The 23,341-nt window shown below is 39.1% G+C and overlaps 1 protein-coding gene and 1 non-coding gene across 7 annotated transcripts in view; both read left to right on the top strand.

The window, feature by feature from the left end:
- Positions 1-23,341, top strand: part of DENND5B (DENN domain containing 5B) — a 207,736-nt gene that overhangs the window by 26,558 nt on the left and 157,837 nt on the right. The window lies entirely within an intron of this gene.
- On the top strand, positions 630-770 carry LOC120365245 (U4 spliceosomal RNA). Its single transcript, XR_005580248.1, has one exon. It is a non-coding gene; the product is annotated as a U4 spliceosomal RNA (small nuclear RNA).

Raw genomic sequence — 23,341 nt, 5'->3', positions numbered from 1 at the left:
ATATGGATTTTCATGTTTAAGTCTAATCTTCCTTTGGCTTCTCTTCTTTTGGCTTTGACTCCATTGTCTGCTTTGGCCTTGAAAGGTGAAAAAACATGGCCCCAGGGTCAGTGCTTCCCAGAAACCTAGCTAACTTTGGTGGTCAGTAGAACTCATTTGCCACCTTTTAAACAAAAAGTTTGTAGACCTTGCAGGCTCTCCATCTGTCTCACCAAGCTAGGTGCAGTTAATGCGCAGGAAGTTGACTTAGGGGTAGAAAAAGCCTTATCTATGTAAGTATTTAGAATTTTAGAATTTGCAAAACAAACACACACACACACACACACACACACAAAGCGGTTTCTAGATAAATACTTAAAATAGTGTTTCATTTTGTGTAAGTCACCTGATTTTGTTCCCATGTGTCAGGAAGAAATGAGTTGGTCAGAGTTAGAAGTCTTGTCACTGATGTAAAGTTATTACAGAGAAGCTCTTTTAGAGTAGAAAGGAAGAAGCTAGAAATTAGTCATTAGTTACTTTATTATTTCCTTTTATTTTATTTTTCTTACAAAACTGCTATCATTACACAGATTATATACAACTACAAGCTATTTATTTATCCTAAATTTATCCTTTAGAAAGCAATTCTGAGCTTTACACAGTGGCAGTATCGTAGCCAATGAGGTTTATCCAAGGCACTATTATTGCTGATTGAAAACTTTTCCCAATACCCTGCCATGACGACTTGAAATATAGTTGGCATTGGCAATTTTTGGCAATCTCTACGGAGACTGAAAATATTTTTAAAAAAAAAGAAAGAAAAAAGAAAGCAATTCTGTAGCATAAAATGTGTGTACTCTTTACTTGTGGGTGCATAAATTGCCATTCTTATTAGACTCTTGGGTGGTAATGAGGTAGGGCTGGCCAGATAGTATTAATATGATTTCTAAGCATATCTTTCTGACTTCTAGACTTAAAGCTGCTTGAGGGAAATAGTTAAGCATAATGGTTATCATCTCTAAAACAGGGAAATATTTAATTTATAAAGTTGCTGAGTTGATGAATGAGGTAATGTAGAGAGTCTGAGGTACATGGGAATTACCCAATTAATGTAACCTATTATTTATATTTGTGATCCCTCAGCATGTACTACAGGGTTTGCACTTAATAGATGCCCACTACAACTTTGTTGAATGAATGATGTTGCTTAAACTTAAGGGGAAAGTTCCAGAATATATAGCTATTGTCAACATGATTGACAAATCTATTACAAAAGGAACAATGCTCATGTGTTTGATATTTGTACCTCATTTTGACTGTAGTTACTACACTCTTGAGCCCATACTGGGTCCTGTCACAGGTCTGGCAAATAGTAGGTGCTCAATACATGTTTTAATAAATTACTGATTTTTTTTCTCCCTGGAAATGGCAAGGTTTTCTATTTGTCACTTTATGTTATGCTAAACAGGTTTGAATTTTAGGAGTCCTTTTTCCTATAAATTGAGGTGGTTAGATGTTGGCTAATCAGAGATATATGTATATATGTATATACATATATATATATATTTAATGTAAGCATCAAGTCTCAAGCCCCTTTTTCTAGAGACAAACTGTTTCAGACATGTGGAGCATAAATTATTGTTGTTGTTGTTATTATTTTTGAGACAGAGTCTCACTATGTTGCCCAGGCTAGTCTCAAACTTTCGGGCCTAGGTGATCTTTTTGCCTTATCCTCTCAAGTAGCTGAAATTATAGGTGTGTGCCACCATGCTTGGCCTAAGAAATTATTTTTAAATTTATTTGCATATGCTTTGCATGAGATGGGATATATTTTCTTGCTGTTTCTCTTTTGTGATGTGTGGATGAGGAGATGTTTTGCTGTGCTTTCAATGTGGGCTTTTCCCCCTTGAGATGCGTACATGAGTATGGTGCAGCTGTGTATCTGTGACTTGGACAGAGCCTGAGTATAGATCTTTTTTGGTAACTGATCTCCTCTTTTCTTCATCCCTCACGTATAGAGTTCCCTTAAATCCCTGAGCATAGTTGAGATCTTGACAAAGGTTCCAACTAATCTCCTGTTCCATTTCCTCATGAGAATACTCCCTCTGATCTTAGGACTTTCTTCCATGGTCTCTGCTAGGTGAGATGAGTTCACTAAGCGTAGTTTATTACCTTCTCTTTTTGGTGGTAAAGGAGCTGGTTGCAATATTAAACAAGGCAAGTTCAGGGTAGCCCTCACTGAGAAGTGATAGTTGAACAAAGACTTAAGAAAGTAAGGGAGTTAGCCAAGTAGATATTTGGGATAGGTATTCACCCTAAGGAGCCTGAAGGAGTGAACCAGAGGAACGGATAATAGAAGGGGAGGCCACAGGAGGACCCATCATGTAAGGCCTTACGTTGTTGCAAGGATGTTAGTTTTTACTCTAAGAGAGCTGGGGGAGCCATTGCCAGATTTGTACTGGGTAGAGAGATTTCTGACTTAGTTTTAAAAGGATCATTCTGGCAGCTAGCTCTATTAAAACTAAATCGTGTGTCTGTATGTGGGGAGGTTCAAGGGTCGAAGCAGGAAGATCTGTTGGGAAGCCTACAGTAATTTAAGTAAGAGATGATGGTGGCTCAGACCATGTAGTAGCAGTGGAGGTAATGAGATGTAGTCAATATCTGGATGTATTTGGAAGACTGAAACAATAGGATTTTGTTACCAGAAGGTGGGGTGCAAGAGAAAGGGGATGAATCAAAGATGACTCTAAAGGTTTTAAATCTCAGCAAGTTGAAGAAAAATGGAATTACCATCAACTTAACTAGAGAACACTCTGGGTTGCATAGGTTGGAGGAGGGTTGGCATAGCTCAGGAATTCATTTTTAGATGTTCTGAGTTTGAAACACCTATAAGATGTTCTGATCAAGTAGGCAGTTAGACGTATGAGTCTGGAGTTAAGAGAAAAGACCGAGCTGGAATTATACATTATGGAGGCAATATGTTTAAATCCTTGAGTTTAGATAAGATCACCAAGGGAGAGAATGTGGGTAGATAAGAGGAAGAGGGTCAAGCATAGTTCATGGATGCTCTAACAGTAAAATTGTATCAGTAAGCACATTTACAACATTTTAGGGGAAAAATTACTAAGTATTTTTTAAAGATATGGAGAATAGAACAGTAAAAAAGGAAGGCAGCAGAAGAACTAAGAGTATCTCTTTTTTCTTCCCTTTTTATCCCCCTTGTAAAATTCTTTAAAAATTTCCAAGTGGTTAAATAGACTCGAGGTCAGAAAGAACACACAGCTAAACCCTTTTCTTTTTTTCTTTTTTTTAAAAGACAGGGTTTCACCATATTGGTCAGGCTGGTCTTGAACTCCTGACCTCAGGTGATCCACCTGTCTCAGCCTCCCAAAGTGCTGGGATTACAGGTATGAGCCACCGTGCCCGGCCAAATTTTTTGTTATTATAAGCAGCATGATGAGAACGTCCTAGTGGAAAAATCTTTGCACACATTTTTAATAATTCCTTCAGGTCACATTTGTAAGGAAACTGCTGGGTCAAGAAGCATCTATATTTCTTCTTTTTTTTAAAAAAGGAGGCGGAGGTTGCGGTGAGCCAAGATCGTGCCATTGCACTCCAGCCTGGATAACAAGAGCAAAACTCTGTCTCAAAAAAAAAAAAAAAAATGGGGTTTCACCATGTTGGCCATGCTGGTCTTGAATTCCTGACCTCAGGTGATCCACCCACCTCGGCCTCCCAAAGTGCTAGGATTACAGGCGTGCACCACCATGCCTGGCTGCATATTTCTTTTTTTAATACATATTGTCAATTTACTTATCTGGTAGTATTCTTGAAGGAATATCATCAGTTTGGCAGTATTTTTTACATTTCACTCTATATTTTGTTAAGAAAACAGACCTCACTGAAATACCTAGAATCACTTTATTATGTAAATAATGGGTTTCTTTTCTTGTTTTTTATTTTTATTTTATTTTATTTTTTTGAGTCGGAGTTTCGCTCTTGTTATCCAGGCTGGAGTGCAATGGCCAGATCTTGGCTCATCGCTACCTCTGCCTCCTGGGTTCAGGCAGTTCTCCTGCCTCAGCCTCCTGAGTAACTGGGGTTACAGGCACGTGCCACCATGCCCAGCTAGTTTTTTGTATTTGTAGTCGAGGCGGGGTTTCACCATGTTGACCAGGATGGTCTTGATCTCTTGACCTCGTGATCCACCCGCCTCAGCCTCCCAAAGTGCTGGGATTACAGGCTTGAGCCACCACACCCGGCCCTATTTTTATTTTAAATAGAATAGAGATAGGGTCTTGCTGTGTTGCCCAGACTGGTCTTGAACTTTGGACCTCAAGCCAAGCAAACGTTAGGTTTCTTTATATTGTTCTGCAGAGCCTCTGAGATTCCCAGATGTCATAAAGTTCTCTTTTGAAAATTAAGAATGGCCTGTTAGGATTCCTCAGAGATCTAGAACCAGAAATACCATTTGACCCAACAGTCCCATTACTGGGTATATACCCTAAGGAATATAAATAATTCTATTACAAAGGTACATGCATGTGTGTGTTCATTGAAGCACTCTCCGCCAATAGCAAAGACACGGAATCAACCCAAATGCCCATCAGTCATAGACTAAATAAAGAAAATGTGGCAACATGGAATACTGTGCAGCCATAAAAAAAGAATGAGATCATGTCCTTTGCCAGGACATGGATGGATCTGGAAGCCATTATCCTCAGCAAACTAACGCAAGAACAGAATACCAAACACCATATGTTCTCACTTACAAGTGGGAGCTGAACAATGAGAACACAAGGACACAGGGAGGGGAACAACACATGCTGGGGTCTGTTGGGGGTTGGGGTCAGGGGAGAGAGCGTTAGGAAAAATACAGCTAATGCATGCTGGGCTTAATACCTAGATGATAGGTTGATAGGTGCAGCAAACCACCATGGCACACGTTTACCTGTGTAACAAACCTGCACATCCTGCACCTGTACCCTGGAACTTAAAAATTAAAAAAAAAAAAGAAATAGTCACATTAAAAAAAAAAAAAAAAGAATGGCCTTTTATGGAAACCCATAGGACCAAAGAAAGTAATAATTTTCTAAAGAATAGAAAATTACAGCTATATAGATATTATAATTAAAATAATATTTGGCTCAGAAGAATTTTAAAAATTGTAATCTTAAGTTTTGTGCACAATTTTTTAAAAAAAAATCAGAATTCCTTAGAGTTAAGGAAAAAGTACCTTTTTATGGTAACAAGAAGACTTGGTTATCATTGCTGATGGGGCAGATGATACATTTTATCTTTTATTTCTGAACTTTCTTACTAAGAAAGTTAAAATTTAAAATTTAACTTGGCAAGGCATGGTGGCTCATGCCTGTAATCCCAGCACTTTGGGAGATCGACTAGGGAGGAACAGCTGAAGCCAGGAGTTCAAAAACAGCGTGTGCAACAAAGTAAGACTTCATGTCTCTACAAGAATTTTAAAAGAATGAGCCAGGTGCAGTATCACTTGCCTATAGCCCCACCAGCTCTCAAGAGGCTAAGGCAGGAGGATCACTTGAGCTCAGGAGTTCAAGGCTGCTGTGAGCTATGATTGTGCCACTTTGCACTTCAAGCCTGGGTTGACAAAGCAAGACCCAGTCTCTAGAGGAGAAAAAAAATAAAAATTGGCTTTTAGTACTGTATTTATTGATACTAAGTTAAAAGGGTTAGTTTTTGGCTGTACCCAATAATACATTCTCTGCATATGGGGACTGTAATTTTGACCTTAGAAAAACATATAGCCATTAATTAATTAAATTGGCTTCCTTGAAGGCACACTTGCTGAAAGGTGTGTCCTTTTACCCAAAGGAGGAAGAGGTTTGATTAATTTACAGATTGTGCTCCAGTATATAATACAACATTTGAGAAAATGTCAGGTTCTCATGAGTTGTAAGAAAAGTTATACAGAAAATTCATTTATTTCTTCTTGTTTGACAAAATGAGTATGATCTAAACATTTACTTGTTAATTGAACTAGGTTCAGAAGTCCAAGAGGTCTTGTGATGTAATCAGATTTTTAAAGTGACAATATGTCTTGTGAGGAAAAGAACCTGGTCTTAGAATCAGTTACTCTGGGTTCTACTGGTGAGAGAGTTGCATAACTCCCTTATTTTTTGAGACAGGTGTTGCCCAAGCTACTGTGCGGGATGATCACAGCTCACTACGGCCTTGACCTCCTGGGCTCACTCAGGTGATCCTATAGCTCAGCTTTCCAAATAGTGGGGGCTACAGGTATACGCCACTGTGTCTGGCTAATTTTTTCTTTTTCTTTTTCTTTTTTAATTCTTTTTTTTCTTTTTCTTTCTTTCTTTCTTTTTTTTTAATTTTTTAAATTTACTTTTTATTTTTATTTTTTATTTTTTATTTTTATTTTTGAGACGGAGTTTCGCTCTTGTTACGCAGGCTGGAGTGCAATGGTGCGATCTCGGCTCACCGCAACCTCCGCCTCCCGGGTTCAGGCAATTCTCCTGCCTCAGCCTCCTGAGTAGCTGGGATTACAGGCACATGCCACCATGCCCAGCTAATTTTTTGTATTTTTAGTAGAGACGGGGTTTCACTGTGTTGACCAGGATGGTCTCGATCTCTTGACCTCGTGATCCACCCGCCTCGGCCTCCCAAAGTGCTGGGATTACAGACTTGAGCCACCGCACTCGGCTCTTTTTTTGAATACATATTCTGCTTATCTATGTCTGTCTAATTAAAAAATTTTTTTTGTAGAGGTGGGATTTTATTGCCTAGGCTGGTCTGTCTCAAACTTCTAGGCTCAAGTGATCCTCCTGCCTTAGCTTCCCAAAGCACTGAGATTACAAGTGTGTGTCACTGTGCCCAGCTGGATTCTAATTTGAACTATATTAGATGTTGTTTAATATCTTAATATTTTTAATATCTTAAGTTTTAAGTGAAAGAAGACAAGTGCCTTTAAAACTTTTTAGAGGCCGGATGTGGTGGTTAACTCCTGTAATCCCAGTACTTCGGGAGGCTGAGGTGGGTGGATCACCTGAGGTCCGGAGTTTGAGACCAGCCTGGCCAACATGGTAAAACCCCACCTCTACTAAAAACACAAAAATTTAACTGGGCGTTGGGGCGGGTGCTTGTAAACCCAGCTAATTGGGAGGCTGAGGCAGGAGAATTGCTTGAACCCGGGAGGCGGAGGTAGCAGTGAGCCAGGATGCACCATTGCACTCCAGCCTGGACAACAAGAGTGAAACTCTGTCTCAAAAAAAAAAAGAAAAAAAAAAAAACTTTTTAGTTTGAGCCCAGGCACAGTGGCTCACGCCTGTCATCCCAGCACTTTGGGAAGCTGAGGCGGGCAGATCATGAGGTCAGGAATTCAAGACCAGCCTGACCAGTATGGTGAAACTGCTTCTCGACTAAAAATACAAAAATTAGTCAGGTGTGGTGGTGTGCATCTGTAATCCTGAATACTCAGGAGGCTGAGGCAGAAGAATCACTTGAACTCGGGAGGTGGAGGTTGCAGTGAGCCAAGATTGTGTCACTGCATTCCTGCTGGGGCAGCAGCCAGGCTCCATCTCAACAACAACACCTTTTTAGTTTGCTAGCCAGAAATTTTCATCTAATCATGTTTAAGATTTGTTTTAGGCCGGGCGTGGTGGCTCACGCCTGTAATCCCAGCACTTTGGGAGGCCAAGGCGGGTGGATCACGAGGTCAAGAGATCGAGACCATCCTGGTCAACATGGTGAAACCCCATCTCTACTAAAAATACAAAAAATGAGCTGGGCATGGTGGCACGTGCCTGTAATCCCAGCTACTCGGTAGGCTGAGGCAGGAGAATTGCCTGAATCCAGGAGGAGGAGGTTGCAGTGAGCTGAGATCGCACCATTGCACTCCAGCCTGGATAACAAGAGCGAAACTCCGTCTCAAAAAAAAAAAAAAAAAAAAAAAAGATTTGTTTAAAAATATTCAAGGCGTGCTCAAGGCCAGCTCCCTGTCTTAAAAAATTGGGAGGGGAGTAGGTAAAACAAGAATAGTAAACCATTGTTAATTGTTGAAGCTTGGTAGTGAGTACATCCTTTGTTCTCTCTGGCCTTAGGTATATGTTTAAAAATGTGCATTAAAAAAAAAGTAACACAACAATAAGTGCAAATCTGCTGAGATTGCACGCAGGCACAGGTTCCTCAGTGTTAACTTTTCTTATAAGAGGTAACATGGCAGCGATCCCAGAGAAACTCTATAGTAAAAAAGCATAATTGCTAATGGAGCATATTTGCTGGAAAGAGAAAAACTCAGAACTGTCATTCCCCATGTGTGAGTCTTTGTTTCTGTTCAACATAGCAGATGTGTCTGTGCCAATTAAACTCGAATGTTAGTATGATATTTTTTGTTGCAGACTGTAAACTCAAAATAAATTTTGGTTGCTGTTGTCGAATGTATCAAACAAATAGTACCATGTTTTTATAGAACAAAGCAACTTAAAATAGTATACGGAAAGCACACTTTCAATAAATGTTTTTCACTCCTCCATGGGTCTTTTAGATGTGAGGTTATAATGTTGCTTTTAAATACAGAGTAGTTTTATATTCTTTTGAGGTGGAGTCTTGCTCTGTTGCCCAGGCTGGAGTGCATTGGCGCTATCTCAGCTCACTACAACCTCTGCCTCCTGAGTTCAAGCGATTCTCCCACCTCAGCCTCCTGAGGAGCTGGGATTACAGGCGAGTGCCACCACGCCTGGCTAATTTTTGTATTTTTAGTAGAGATGGGGTTTTATCATGTTGGTCAGGTTGGTCTCGAACTCCTGACCTCAAGTGATCCACCCGTCTGGGCCTCCCAAAGTACTTGGATTACAGGCGTGAGCCACTGCCCGCAGCTGAAATGAAAACTTTATTCCCACTAAATATGTGTTACTCAGGGAGGAGTTGAAAAGAAGTATAATGGAGAAAGAATTTAAGAGAGCTTTGTTTTCGTAAGGATTTGGGGAAATGTTTAGAAAATGATTATAGAATGACACCCTGCTTAATAAATAACATTTTGAAATCAGAAAAACAAATATGCTGTAACATAAAATCAACTTACCTAGATTTGTTATTTTGTGAGTCATATATATAGCATATGTATAGTTTCTAATTTGAGAAAGAATTTTTAAAATCACAGAATATGCCTGGTTATTAAAACTGGAAAGCAAAGAAAAAATAACTTGGAAGTGCAAACAGTAGCCATGCAGTATTAACATTTCAGTGCATTTTCTTTACATTTTTAATATGCTTTTGTGTAAGTTTTCTTCTTACCTTATATATCCCCCCATCACTTTTTTTTGAGACAATGTCTTACTCTGTTGCCCATACTGGAGAGCAGTGTTGTGATCTTGGCTCAATGAAACCTCTGCTTCAAGCGATCCTTCCACCATAGCCTCTTGAGTAGCTGGAACTACCGGCATGCACTACCATACCCAGACGATTTTTGTTTTGTAGACATGGGTTTTGCCATGCTGCCCAGGCTGGTGTCAAACTCTTGGGCTCAAGTGACCTGCCTGCCTCAGCCTCCCAAAGTGCTGGGATTACAGGTGTGAGCTACTGCGCCTGGCCCATATATCCTTTTATCCTGATTTTTCACTAAACATTTAAAATATGCAATTTTCATTATTACACATCCTTTTCATTACTATAAACATTTTAGAGTCTGTATAATAATACATTCTTGGTATGCCTTAATTTGCTTAACATTCTTTTGTCATTAAAACAGTGAGTTTTTTCACTGTTAAAATTCACGTTGTAAAATACCGCATGTTCATACTTAGAAGTGGGAGCTAAACATTGGGTACTCATAGATATAAAGATGGCAACAACAGAAACTGGAGACTACTAGATGGGGGAGAAAGGAGTGGGGAGAAGGGTTGAAAGACCATTGAGTATTCTATTCAATACTTGGGTGATGTGGGATCATTTGTACCCCAAACCTCAGCATTATACAATATGCCCAGGTAGCAAACCTGCACATGTATCCCGCTGTTATCTAAAATAAAAGTTGGAAAAGGAAATAAAAATAGATAAATAGGAAAGGAAATGAAAAAATATGTTGAATATCATCTTTTTGTATGTGAAATTTTCAGTTTTTTGGATTCTTTTTCACAAGATAAAATCCCAAGGACGTAGGCTTTGATAAGGACTTTTTAGTTTATTATGAATGGACTCGGAAGCTTTTGTGTATCTGTGGTGGGGGAGATTGTCTAAAAACTGATTCTCCTTCCTTTTGTTTTTATGCTTTTGATTTTTTTTGAAGAAACTGGGTTACTTTCCCTGTAGAATGTCCCATATTTTGGATTTTTTGTTTATTGCCTGTTTCTTGGTGGTTAACTTGTTTCTCTGTCTCCTGGATTTTTTAACAGCTTTCCCCTAAAGTTTTAATTCAGGTTCAACATTTTTTGGGGGAAGAATGAATATTTTATTAGTGGTTTTATGTAATTCATAGTGCATTGTATCAGGAGGCCATAATGTCTGATTACCTCAACCTGTAGATATTTTCATTAGTTTATTCCTTGCCTTTCCTCTTTTGGTGGTTTTCCTTTTGATGCACAGGAGATTTGAATCTTTTTGTAGTTAAATTAATACTTTCCTTTTTCTTTCATTGTAATTTTATTTTCACTCTATTCATATTCACAGATTTGATAGTTATTGGCTGGGCGTGGTGGCTCAGATTACTTTACTTCTAATCCCAACACTTTGTGGGGCTGAGGTGGGAGGATCACTTGAGCCTAGGACCTCGAGACCATCCTGGGCAATGTAAGGAAGTCCTGTTTCTACAAATAATAGTAATAATAATAATTAGCTGGACGTGGAGGCACATGCCTACAGTTTCATTTACTTGGAAGGCTGAGGCAAGGAGGATTGCCTGAGCCCTGGAAGGTGAGGCTACAGTGAGCCATGATTGTGCTACTGCAGCATGGGCAACAGAATCACCCCGTCTCAAAAAACTAAAAAAAATTTAAAATGTGGTAGTTATTGATAATATCTTCTAAAATATTTTTGAGTCGACTTTTAAAATATATATTTTAATGTGTATTAAAGTTACTTATTACATATTTAGTAAATTAATTTGTTGGTTTATTTAGTTTGAGATGAAGTCTTGCTCTGTTGCCCAGGCTGGAGTTGAGTGGCCCGAACTTGGCTCACTGCAACCTCTGCCTCCCAAGTTCAAGCGATTCTTGTACCTCAGCCTCCTGAATAGCTGGGATTAGAGGCATGCACCACCACGCCTGACTAATTTTTGTATTTTTGGTACAGATGGGGTTTCACCATGTTGGCCAGGCTGGTCTCAAACTCTTGATCTTGGGTGATTTCCCTGCCTTAGCCTCCCAAAGTGCTGGGATTACAAGTGTGAGCCATTGTGCTGGCCATATTTAGTAAATTTAAATTACTTTTTATATATTGTTTGTATCTTACGGAGAGTTGATAGAGGTGTGATATACATACTCGGAATTTATTTTGCTGTAGGGTAAGGATCTGAGTAGATTATTTTTCAAAAACCAGCCGCATGTTCCAGTCCCTGTTTATTGAATAAACATTCCCTTTCTCACTGTTTTCTGATTTTCCATTTATTACATGCTAGATACTTACATATACTGGTGTCTGTGGGCTTTCTCTTTTTTTTCCTAGCAACTTGTTTATTCCTCTGTTGCTATTATACTCTTGTTAATTGTCATAACATTATAACAAAATTTCTAATAGGACTAACCTTTTATTAATTTCTCACCTTTTTCAAAATGTAGCACAGTATGTTTGATCCTTTTTTTTTTTTTTTTTTTGGTGGTTGTGGAGGGACACAGTCTCAGACTGTCATCCAGGCTGGAGTGCAGTGTGTGATCTTGGCTCACTGCAACCTCCACCTCCCGGATTCAAGCGATTCTCTTGCCTCAGCCTCCCGAGTAGCTGGGACTACAGGTGCATGCCACCATGCCTGGCTAATATTTGTATTTTTAGTAGAGATGGGGTTTTGTCATGTTGGCCAGGCTGGTCTGGAACTCCTGACTTCAGGTGATCCACCCACCTCGGCCTCCCAGAGTGCTGGGATTACAAGCATGAGCCACCACTCCTGGCCAAGTATGTTTGATCTTAAACCTCCATAATAGTCTAGTGGTTTTTTTTTTTTTTTTAGATAAAATTTTATAAGCCACTTACCTTGTAAAAACCGAAGAGATATCTGTGCTAACAAGCAAGGAGCATAAATTACTTTTATAAAAAGTTGGATGTTAGTAATAGGTACTGTAAAAGAAGCAAGCTTAATGACTTGGAGTGTAAGGAGTGAGTGATACCACACACATCATCTTACTTCTGACATTTTCTGTTACAAAATGTATGAAAACTTTACCTAGCAGTTTTGCATATTGTTGAACCAGTTGGTATTAAATCTTTCTTGTTTTTTGAGACAAAGTCTTACTTTGTCTTCCAGGTTGGAGTGCAGTGGTCTGGAGTCAAGGGATCCTCCGTCTTTAGCCTAGTGAGCCTCCCAAGTAGTTGGGACTAAATGCATGGGCTACCATGCGTGGCTAATTTTTGTATTTTTTGTAGAGATATAAGTGTTGTCTACAAAAAAACCTTTTTTGTCTCACAACAAAGTTTTTTTTTTCAATACTATTTATTTATTTGAGACAGGGTCTGGCTTTGTCGCCCAGGCTGGAGTATGGTGGCACTATCTTGGCTCCCTGCAATTTCTGCCTCCCAGGCTCAAGCCACCCTCCCACCTCAGCTTCCTGAGTTGCTGGGACTACAGGTGCGTGCCACCACACCCAGCTAATTTTTATATTTTTTTGTAGAGGTGGAGTTTTGGTATGCTGCCCATTCTGGTCTTGAACTCAAATAATCCACCCACCTTGGCCTCTCAAAGTGTTGGGATTACAGGCATGAGCCACTGTGCCCAATCCGGTTTGTTTTTTAGTTGTTAATTTTTGTGGTTACATAGCAGTTGTATGTATTTATGGGTCACATGAGATATTTTGATAAAGGTATGCAATGCGTAATAATCACATCATGAAAGATGAGGTATCTATCCCCTCAGCATTTATCCTTTGTGTTACAAACAATCCAGTTATATTCTTAATTATTTTTTATTTTTTTTTTTGCTTTAGTTATCTAATACTCATTTTTGTCCTGTATATTCATAATTATTTTAAAATGTACAGTGATTTTTTTTACTGTGAGTCACCTGTTGTGCTAGCAAATACTAGGCCTTATTCATTTCTTTTTTTTTTTGTACCCATTAACCATCCCCACTCCCCCCCATCCTACCTCCTACCCTTCTCAGCCTCTAGTAACTATCCTTCTGCTATGTTCATGAGTTCAATTGTTTTAATTTTTAGTTTCCACAAATAAGTGAAAACGTGAAGTTTGTCTTTCTGTGTCTAGTTTATTTCATTTAACATAATGACTTCCAGTTCCATCCATGGTGTTGCAAACAACAGGATCTCATTATTTTTATGGCTGAATTATGTATAAGTACCACATTTTCTTTATCCACTCATCTGTTGATGGACACTTAGGTTGCTTCCAAATCTTGGCTATTGTGAATAGTGCCATAATAAACATGGGAGTGTAGACATTTCTTTGATGTACTGATTTCTTTTATTTTGGTTGTATACCTAGGAGTGGAGTGGGATCACTGGATCATATGATACCTCTATTTTTAGTTGTTACGGAACCTCAAACTCTTCTAATTTACATTCCCACCAACCGTCTACAAGGGTTCCCCTTTCTCCACATCCTTGGCAGCATTTGTTATTGTCTGTCTTTGGATAAAAGGCATTTTGACTAGGATGAGATTATATCTCATTGTAGTTTTGATTTGCATTTTCTCTGATTAGCAGCTTTTCATATACCTGTTTGTGATTTGTATGTCTTCTTTTGAGAAATAATCTATTCAGATCTTTGGCCCATTTTTGATTGGATTATTAGATTTTTTTTTCCTGTAGAGTTGTGTGAGCTCCTTATATATTTGGGGTATTAATCTCTTGCCAGATGGGTATTTTACAAATATTTTATCCCATTCTGTGATTGTCTCTTGTCTCGTTGATTGTTTCCTTTGCTATGCAAAGGAAAGTTACAGTGTTACTCTGTGTTTCTCTGTATAATTACTGTTACCAGTGAGTTTTGTCCCTTGAGATAATTTCTTAATGCTCATTAATGCCCTTTTCTTTCTGATTGAAGTACACCTGTTAGCATTTCTTGTAGGATAAGTCTGGTGTTGATGAAATCCCTCAGTGTTTGCTTGTCTGGGAAAGTCTTTATTTCCCCGTGTGAAGTGTATTTTAGCCAGATACAGTATTCTGGAGTAAAAGTTTTTTTCCTTCAGCACTTTAAATATGTCATGCAACTCTCTCCTAGCCTGTAAGAATTCCACTGAAAAGTCTGCTGCCAAATGTATTGGAGTTCTGTTGCATATTATTTGTTTCTTTTCTGTTGCTGCTTTTAGGATTCTTTCTTTATCCTTGACCTTTGATAATTTGATTATTAAATGCCTTGAGATAGCCTTCTTTAGGTTAAATCTGCTTGGCATTTGACATTCCCAGTAGGACAAGTATCTATCACTACCTCTTTGTAATGGTGGATAGCTATCCAAATTCTTTGCCTCAGTCTTAATGATTCTAGTAATTTTAAGTGTCTAAGTGCCAGTGCTTCCTTTGTGTAAGATGTAAAATATTCCCATAAGGCAAAGTTGACTTAAAACGTCTTAAAAAAATTCAGTGGTAGTTATTATGTTCTTTCAAGTGGAATGCCTTACTTGATATCAAAATGTGTTTGAAAAGGTGTTTGGATATATCGTTAATGATTTTTGTGGAGCTTTTGACTTTTATCAGAAATAATTTTAACTTGCCTAGACTTTAACACTTGACACAGCTTTGGGAAGTGGAGGCAGGCAGATCACTTGAGGTCAGGAGTTCGAGACCAGCCTGGCCAACATAGTGAAACCTTGTCTCTACTAAAAATCTCCCCCCAAAAAAGCTGGACATTGTGGTGCATGCCTGTAATCCCAGCTACTTGGGAGGCCGAGGCATGAGAATCATTTGAACCCAGGAGGTGGAGGTTGCAGTAAGCCAAGATTGCACCACTGAACTCCAGCTTGGGCCACAGAGTGAGACTCTACCTCAAAAAAAAAAACCAAACTTGACACAGGTTGTACAGAAACTGATTATTTTTGGTGCTGATCCAAGAGCAATGTATTTTTAAATATTGTACATCTTGGATCTTTGCTGAGTATTTAGTATATTGATATATATTTTTATAAGGTGAGGTAACTCAAAATTTAAGTCTTGGCCAGGCGCGGTGGCTCAAGCCTGTAATCCCAGCACTTTGGGAGGCCGAGGCGGGTGGATCATGAGGTGAAGAGATCAAGACCATCCTGGTCAACATGGTGAAACCCCGTCTCTACTAAAAATACAAAAATTAGCTGGGCATGGTGGTGCGTGCCTGTAATCCCAGCTACTCAGGAGGCTGAGGCAGGAGAATTGCCTGAACCCAGGAGGAGGAAGTTGCAGTAAGCCGAGATTGCGCCATTGCACTCTAGCCTGGGTAACAAGAGCAAAACTCTGTCTCAAAAAAAAAATTTAAGTCTTAAATATTCTGATGTACTCATCTGTCTTCTCTACATTACCACAGTCAGTTACTTTAATTTTAAACCAGAAGAACTAACATATTAGTGACTTGAATCTTCATAAGTTAAAGAAAAAAAAACACCAAAAAGCCTAGATGTTTGTCTTTTAGACAATAGATTGTCTTTAGGAAAACAGTTAGCTAGGTGTTTCATCCATGAATGTTGTATACTGCCTGCTCTCCCACAGTTCAGCAATTCTGTGGATAGTCCTCCCTGATCCACCTACATGTGATCTTTATTCTAATGGTGAATCAGTATGACCTTTAGACATGCATGCAACTACATTGTGGTTGAATAGATCATAGTGTATCTGCTCTCCTAGTGTATTAGGCTTTACCTGCCTAATCTGATTTGGGCACTGCTTATATAATCTATTGAGTTCACAGGAAATGTTGATTTTCCAAGGTCCTCATTTTATACAAACCTTACAAAGGCAAAGTGATAAGGGAAGAGGAATTCTAAAAGTGGGGGGATGATTATTATATTGAGGCGCAAACCACACAGTGGCTCAGGCTTTAAAAAAAGACACAGTATGGATAGTGACAAAAAGCTAATATAAACATTCAAGAAAATAAAGTATAAATTTTGACAACAAAAATCATTTCTAGGTTACTTATAATACCTAATACAATGTTAATGCCATGTAAATAGTTGTACTATATGTTTATTTGTTGTACTGTATTTTTTACTGTTGTATTGGCTTTTTAAATTGCATTTTTCTTCAAATATTTTCCTCTTTTTTTTTTTGAGAGAGAGAGAGACTCGCTCTGTTGCCCAGGCTGGAGTACAGTGGCGTGATCTCGGCTCACTGCAACCTCAACCTCCCAGGTTCAAGCAGTTCTCCTGCCTCAACCTCCTGAGTAACTGGGATTACAGCACATGCCACTATGCACGGCTAATTTTTGTATTTTTAGTAGAGACAGGGTTTCACCATGTTGGTCAGGCTGGTCTCAAACTCCCAACCTTGTGATCCACCCACCTTGGCCTCCCAAAGTGCTGGAATTACAGGCATGAGCCATCATGCCCAGCCTTCAGATATTTTCAGTCCACACTTGGTCATATCTTCAGATGCAGAATGGAAAGCCTACTGTAATAGGAGGACAAATTTAAGCATTCAAATTTTAACAATATTTAGTAGCTCACAATATTTAATGTGAGCTTATTTACATTTAGTTTCTTTAATCAGATCAAAAGGATGATTATCCAATGACTTGTGGAATCTCTTAGTCTCCAAACCTTGGAAAGAACTGCAAGTGATGTAGTCCAAGTCAATGAAATAAGCCTCAGAAAATTTGATGCCTACAAATTGTGACTTGTTAAAATCAGAGTCCTAGTTGTAATGGCTGAACCCAGAACTTGATCCTAGGTTTTCTGGTCCCACAGTAACCTTTTCTGTCATTGTTCAAAATAGTCAGCCAGTGAAATGCTTATCAACATATCTGAGATGAAACATGCTGTCCTTCATTTCAAACCAGATCCTCTTCTAGTCTTCTCTTTTTGAACAAGTTAGTACCACAGTCATCTCACTAGTTGCTAAATCCAGAAACCTAGAAGTTTTCTGAATAGCTCATTCTTTCCCATCCCCCATATCTGATTTTATCCTCAATAACTTGCCATCAGTTTTATCCCATATAGGTCTCAAATCTACTTGCTTCTCTCCATCATTTCCCCACTGCCCTATTTCACTGCTATATAAGTTACTAATTTTCTTGCAGGTCTATCCTGACCATTCTCCCATCTGTTCTCCATAGTGAAGCCAGAATGATCTTTTAAAATGAGAATATTTCCGCCTCTCTGCCTGATTTCTTCACCACTTAAAACCACCTCAATGATTTTCCATTGGTGTTGTATTGAGATCTATGAGCCTAAACCTGTTAGCAAGCCCTGCCTACCTTCTTGTCTTAAACCTCACCTCTTTCCCTGTATTTTTCCGCTCCAGACACATTGGGCTTATTTTGATTTTGGAATGCTTCCTACCTACTCCCCCTATCCTTCCAGTCTTTGCCTAATTAGTGACTAATTATTCTTTAAGTCCTAGTTCAGGCATCTGTCACTCAGTGAAGTCTGTCACATTCCAGAGTACTCCATGCCACCCCTTTATTTTAATCAACATTAAGTAAACTGTGTTTCTTTCCTTCCAAGAATTATCTCACTTTATAGCCACATAGTCATAATTGCAATCCTTTGATTAAGGTCAGTCTTCTCACCAAACTGGAAATTCCGTAAAAGCAGGCTTTTGTTATTTTTTTGTCCCCTGTTGTATTTTTTAAAATCCTCTATTATATTTCCAGTACACAGCACAGTGAATGGCTCCATAAACATTACCTGAGTAAGTGAAATAATAATATCTGGTGGAAGACCTTCATGTCTCCAGATAAGTAGCCTATAAGTATTTTTCTATTCTGATTTTACTTTTAGGCCAGTTCCAGCTTTTCTGTTACAGTGAATAGAATGGAGATATAAGCTCAGTTTCTACTGGAGAGATCAAGGCAGTTGAAGGGTCCATCAGTATTTAAGTGAATTTTGAACTTAATGGATTCTTCAATTCATTCTGGAAGGAACATAATTCTAGGTTGACTGTAGCCACAATAGCATGATGCTGGGAATCCGGACTTTAAAGGCTTTTCTTATGGAAGTAACTTCTGAATCAAACCCCAAAGTAAACCCATAGTACTTACTGTCGGTGCAAGGAGTTCATCTCAGCAAAAAAAAAAAAAAAAAAAAAAAAGTTTACCATAGTGTATGTGGATTAAATGAGCTAATACAAGTTAGTGCTGGCCGGGTATGATGGTTCACTCCTGTATTCCCAGCACTTTGGGAGGCTGAGGCAGATCCCTTGAGGTCAGGAGTTCAAGACCAACTTGGCCACATGGTAAAACACTGTCTCTACTAAAAATACAAAAATTAGTGGGGGCGTGATGGCATACGCCTATAATTCCAGTTACTCAGGAGGCTGAGGCAAGACAATAGCTTGAACCCAGGAGGCAGAGGTTGCAGTGAGCCGAGACTGTGCCATTGCATTCCAGCCTGGGCAACAGAGTGAGACTCCATCTCGAAGTAAAAAGAAAAAAAAAGCAAAACAAGTCAATTCTAAGAATAGTTATTAACTCATAGTAAGAATATAAAAAGTGTTAGATAATGTATGTAGAACCAAAGAGACTTTGAGTCAACATTATGCCTAATGTTAAATATATTAAGAACTTTTTAGACTGGGTGTGGTGGCTCACACCTGTTATCCTAGCACTTTGGGAGGCCAAGGTGGGCAGATCACCTGAGGTCAGGAGTTTGAGACCAGCCTGACAGACATGGTGAAACCCCATCTTAAAAACAAAATACAAAAAACAAAAAAAAAGAACTTTTAATTCCAGAAAGCATGAATTTCTTTGAACACTGTGTAAACTGAACTGTGTTGAAAAGAATTACTTAGCTTGTTTCTGCTTCCCTTTCTTGTTTAAGACCTTTCTCAATTTTACCCACTCTTATCATAATTTAAAAGCCCTTTTTTAGATCCCTAGAGTAAAATAAGAGATGTATCTTGGCTGATTACTAAAAACAGAAAGATTTTAGCTGACTACTTCACTGGCATCTTTGGTAGCAGCAGCTTAAACTTGAGATTCCAGGCTTGGGTTCCTTTAAGGCTTAAAGCTTTCTGAAGTAAATATACTTATTTTGTTAAGGAGGCTTGGGTTCCTTTAAGGCTTAAAGCTTTCTGAAGTAAATATACTTATTTTGTTAAGGAAATTCTTTGGAGACTCTTTTCATTAAATAATTTTCATTACGTCTGAACATGGCTTTAACTTGCCAAATTTCCCTTCTTTTTTTAGCGTAATTATTATTATTATTATTATTATTATTATTGAGAGAGGCTTACTCTGTTGGCCAGGCTGGAGTACAGTGGCAACATCTTGGCTCACTACAACCTGTGTTTCCCAGGCTTCCAGGCTCAAGCAATTCTCCTGCCTCAGCCTCCTGAGTAGCTGGGATTACAGGCGTGTGCCACCACACCCGGCTAATTTTTGTTATTTTTAGTAGACACGGGGTTTCACCAGGCTGGCGAAGCTGGTATCGAACTCCTGACCTCAGGTAATCCTCTTGCCTCAGCCTCCCAAAGTGCTGGGATTACAGTCATGAGCCACCATACCCAGCCTAATTTAATTAATTTTAGAGTGTAAAGATCAGTATCCTATTTTTGAAATTTAATATTTTTTCACTTCTGACATATTCGACTATGGTTTATTTTCATTTTTAGGCCTTTAGCAATGTTAATTTAAACCTGAGAGTTTTAAACTATGTTGGAATAATGAATCCCATTGAAAATACAATAAAGTGTTTTGAACTTTCTAGAAAAATGTTTGCATATTCAAAATATTGTATACAATGTTTCACTTTTCACAAATAATCCTGAAACTTATTTATTGTTTTTATTTTTTGGAGAGGAGCAGAGTCTCACTCTGTCACCCAGGCTGGGGAGCACTGGCACGATTTTGGCTCACTGCAACCTCCGCCTCCTGGGTTCAAGCCATTCTTCTGCCTCAGCCTTCCAAGTAGCTGAGCCTACAGTCATGCGCCACCACGCCCAGCTAATTTTTGTGTTTTTAGTAGAGAGGGGTTTCACCATATTGGCCAGGCTGCTCTTGAACTCCAGACCTCAAGTGATCTGCCCACCTTGGCCTCCCAGAGTTCTGGGATTACAGGTTTAAGCTACCATATCTGGCCACATGTATTGTTTTTAAAAAGTGTTGCTCCTCTTTAGATATATTACTAGTATATTTTCTTTTAGTTAAAATGTCCAGTTCTATTCAGTTTTATTAAAATTGATTTAATATAGTGTTTAATTTGTATAACACAAAGTTTCTAGATCATCTAGAAGCAGTAATACAATTAAAAAATCGCATTTGTGCTAAGTGGATTTTTGGGAGAATGCAGAATTTAAAGCAATGGCTATTTGTATGGCAATTATAGCAGTTTTTATTACTCTCTGTTTTAAAAATTTAAGAGATTCTTAATAAAAACTGACATGATTTTGTGTTGGGCATTTTTTTAAATGGACATTCTCTTTTTCTTTTTAAAAATTTATTTTGGCCGGGCGCGGTGGCTCAAGCCTGTAATCCCAGCACTTTGGGAGGCCGAGGCGGGTGGATCACGAGGTCAAGAGATCGAGACCATCCTGGTCAACATGGTGAAACCCCGTCTCTACTAAAAATACAAAAAATTAGCTGGTCATGGTGGCATATGCCTGTAATCCCAGCTACTCAGGAGGCTGAGGCAGGAGAATTGCCTGAACCCAGGAGGTGGAGGTTGCGGTGAGCCGAGATCGCGCCATTGCACTCCAGCCTGGGTAACAAGAGCGAAACTCCATCTCAAAAAAAAAAAATAATAATAATAATAATAATAATTTTATTTTAAAATTTTATTGTTTTTTTTTTTGAGACTGGGTTATGAGGCTGGCCAATTTTTATATTTTTGGTAGAGATGGGGTTTCACCATGTTGCCCAGTCTGGTTTCAAACTCCTTTGCTCAAGTGTTTCACTGACTTTGGCCTCCCAAAGTGAGATATGAGCCACTGCACCTGGCCTAAAGGATGTTTTCTTCAGTGGTGGCTTTGAATTATTTTTGGTAGGACTTGGAATGCTTTTGTGGAATGTTGGTTCTAAGTTTTCTGTATCAGGGATTCTGGACCTGCCATTTGACTAGCTGCATACATTTTCAAGTTGAGGAAGACCAGAAAATCTTCCAGGAATTTTGAGTGCTGTGGACTCCTTTGGATTCAGTTTTTAAAAAGAACTGCTGGGTCCATCCAATCTTAGGATGACCAAGGTTATAAAATTTTCTGTAGTTGTTTTCTGCCCTGTCCGGTATCTTGTGATTTTATAGATTGCTATCATCATTTTCTCTCTTGGTTATCTTATCCAGTATCTCATGTTTTTTTTTTTTTTTTGAGGCAGTCTCACTCTGTTGCCCAGGCTGGACTACAATGGCATGATCTCAGCTCACTGCAACCTCTACCTCCTGGGTTCAAGCAGTTCTCCCTGCTTTAGCCTCCTGAGTAGCTGGGATTACAGGCACCCACCACCATGCCCAGCTGATTTTTGTATTTTTTAGTAGAGATGTGGTTTCACCGTGTTGGCCACGGTGGCCTTGAACTCCTGACCCCAGGGGATCTGCCTGCCTCAGCCTCCCAAAGTGCTGGAATTATAGGCATGAGCCACCACGCCCAACCCTCATGAATTTAATATGATCCATTATCAGCACTTTACAGATGAGTCCCAAGTCTACCTCTGTAGCCCAGATATGTGTCCTGAAATCCATACTGCTGTCTTAACATATCCAATTTGAATTGGCATCTCAAAATCAGTATGTTCACAACTGGATTCCTGTTGGTTTTTTGGAAATGTAATTTTTTCCCTCTCAGTTGGCAGTGCAGTCTCTCCAAAGACTTGCTCCCTTTCTTTATTCCTTTATTTCTCTCATACTCCATGTTTAGCCTATTAGTATTGTTACCTCACCCTCAAAATATATCCAGAATTCAAATACATCTTACTATCTCCACTGCTACCACCTTGGTCAGAGATGATACTCTTACCTGTTAGGCAGATTAAATGTCAGATCCTAATCCCTGGAACCTAACTATTACATTATTTAGAAAAAAATGTTTTTACAGGTATGATTCAGGATTATGAGGTGGGGAGATTATCCTGGTTGGCTCTAAATGCTATCATATATACCCTTTGAGAGGGTGGCAAAGGCAGATTGACACACACAGGAGGAAGTGATAAGAAGATAGAGCAGGCGTCCCCAAACTTTTTACACAGGGGGTCAGTTCACTGTCCCTCAGACCGTTGGAGGGCCGCCACATACTGTGCTCCTCTCTCTGACCACCAATGAAAGAGGTGCCCCTTCCTGAAGTGCGGCGGGGGGGAGGGGTGGATAAATGGCCTCGGGGGGCCACATGTGGCCTGCGGGCCGTAGTTTGGGGACGCCTGAGATAGAGGCAGAGTTTGGAGTTACTCGGCTGTAAGCCAGAGAACGCCCATAGCAACCAGAACTTGGAAGAAACAAGAAATGGATTTTCCCCTAGACCCTCTCTGAAGGGAGTTCGGCTTTGCTGACACCTTGATTTCAGAGCAGTAATACTGATTTCTGAATCTGTCCTCCAGAACCTTAAAAGAATAAGTTTCAAACCATACTGTATGAGGTCATTTGTTGCAGCAGCCATGGAAATTAATACATTCCCTTATTAAAGATTTCAATCAAGGTTGTTGATTTTGTTTGGTGTTATACCCTTGTTAATCTAAAATAATCCCCCTCACCTACTTTGTTTTTCATGACACTGCTTTTAATTTAAAGAGTCTAGGAATATTGTCTTGTAGACTATCCCACATTGTGGTATTACCTGATTGTTTTCTCATGATTAGATTAACATTAAACATTTTTTGGCAAGAATACCATATAGGTGATGTTTCATAAAGCATATTACTAATACAACTGCTGGAGTGATTCTTTTAAAGCATTAAGTCAAAGCACATCATTTCTCTCTTCAGAAGTCTCCAGTGGCTTCCCCATTTGTTCAGAGGAAAAGCCAGAGCCCTCATGTGATCTGGCCATCCGTAACCTCTGGAGTTTTCTCTCCCTCTCACTCATATTGTTTTTGTCTTGCTATTTCCCAGATAATCTGAGCATGCTCTTGTCTCAGGACCTTTGGTTTAGCTGTTCTGGTTGCCTGGAAAG

This window comes from Saimiri boliviensis, chromosome 7 (genome assembly GCF_048565385.1).
Source record: "Saimiri boliviensis isolate mSaiBol1 chromosome 7, mSaiBol1.pri, whole genome shotgun sequence".
NCBI classification, from domain to species: Eukaryota; Metazoa; Chordata; class Mammalia; order Primates; family Cebidae; genus Saimiri; species Saimiri boliviensis.
The sequence above is the reverse complement of the archived record's forward strand: the minus strand, read 5'-3'. Positions and strand labels throughout refer to the sequence as shown.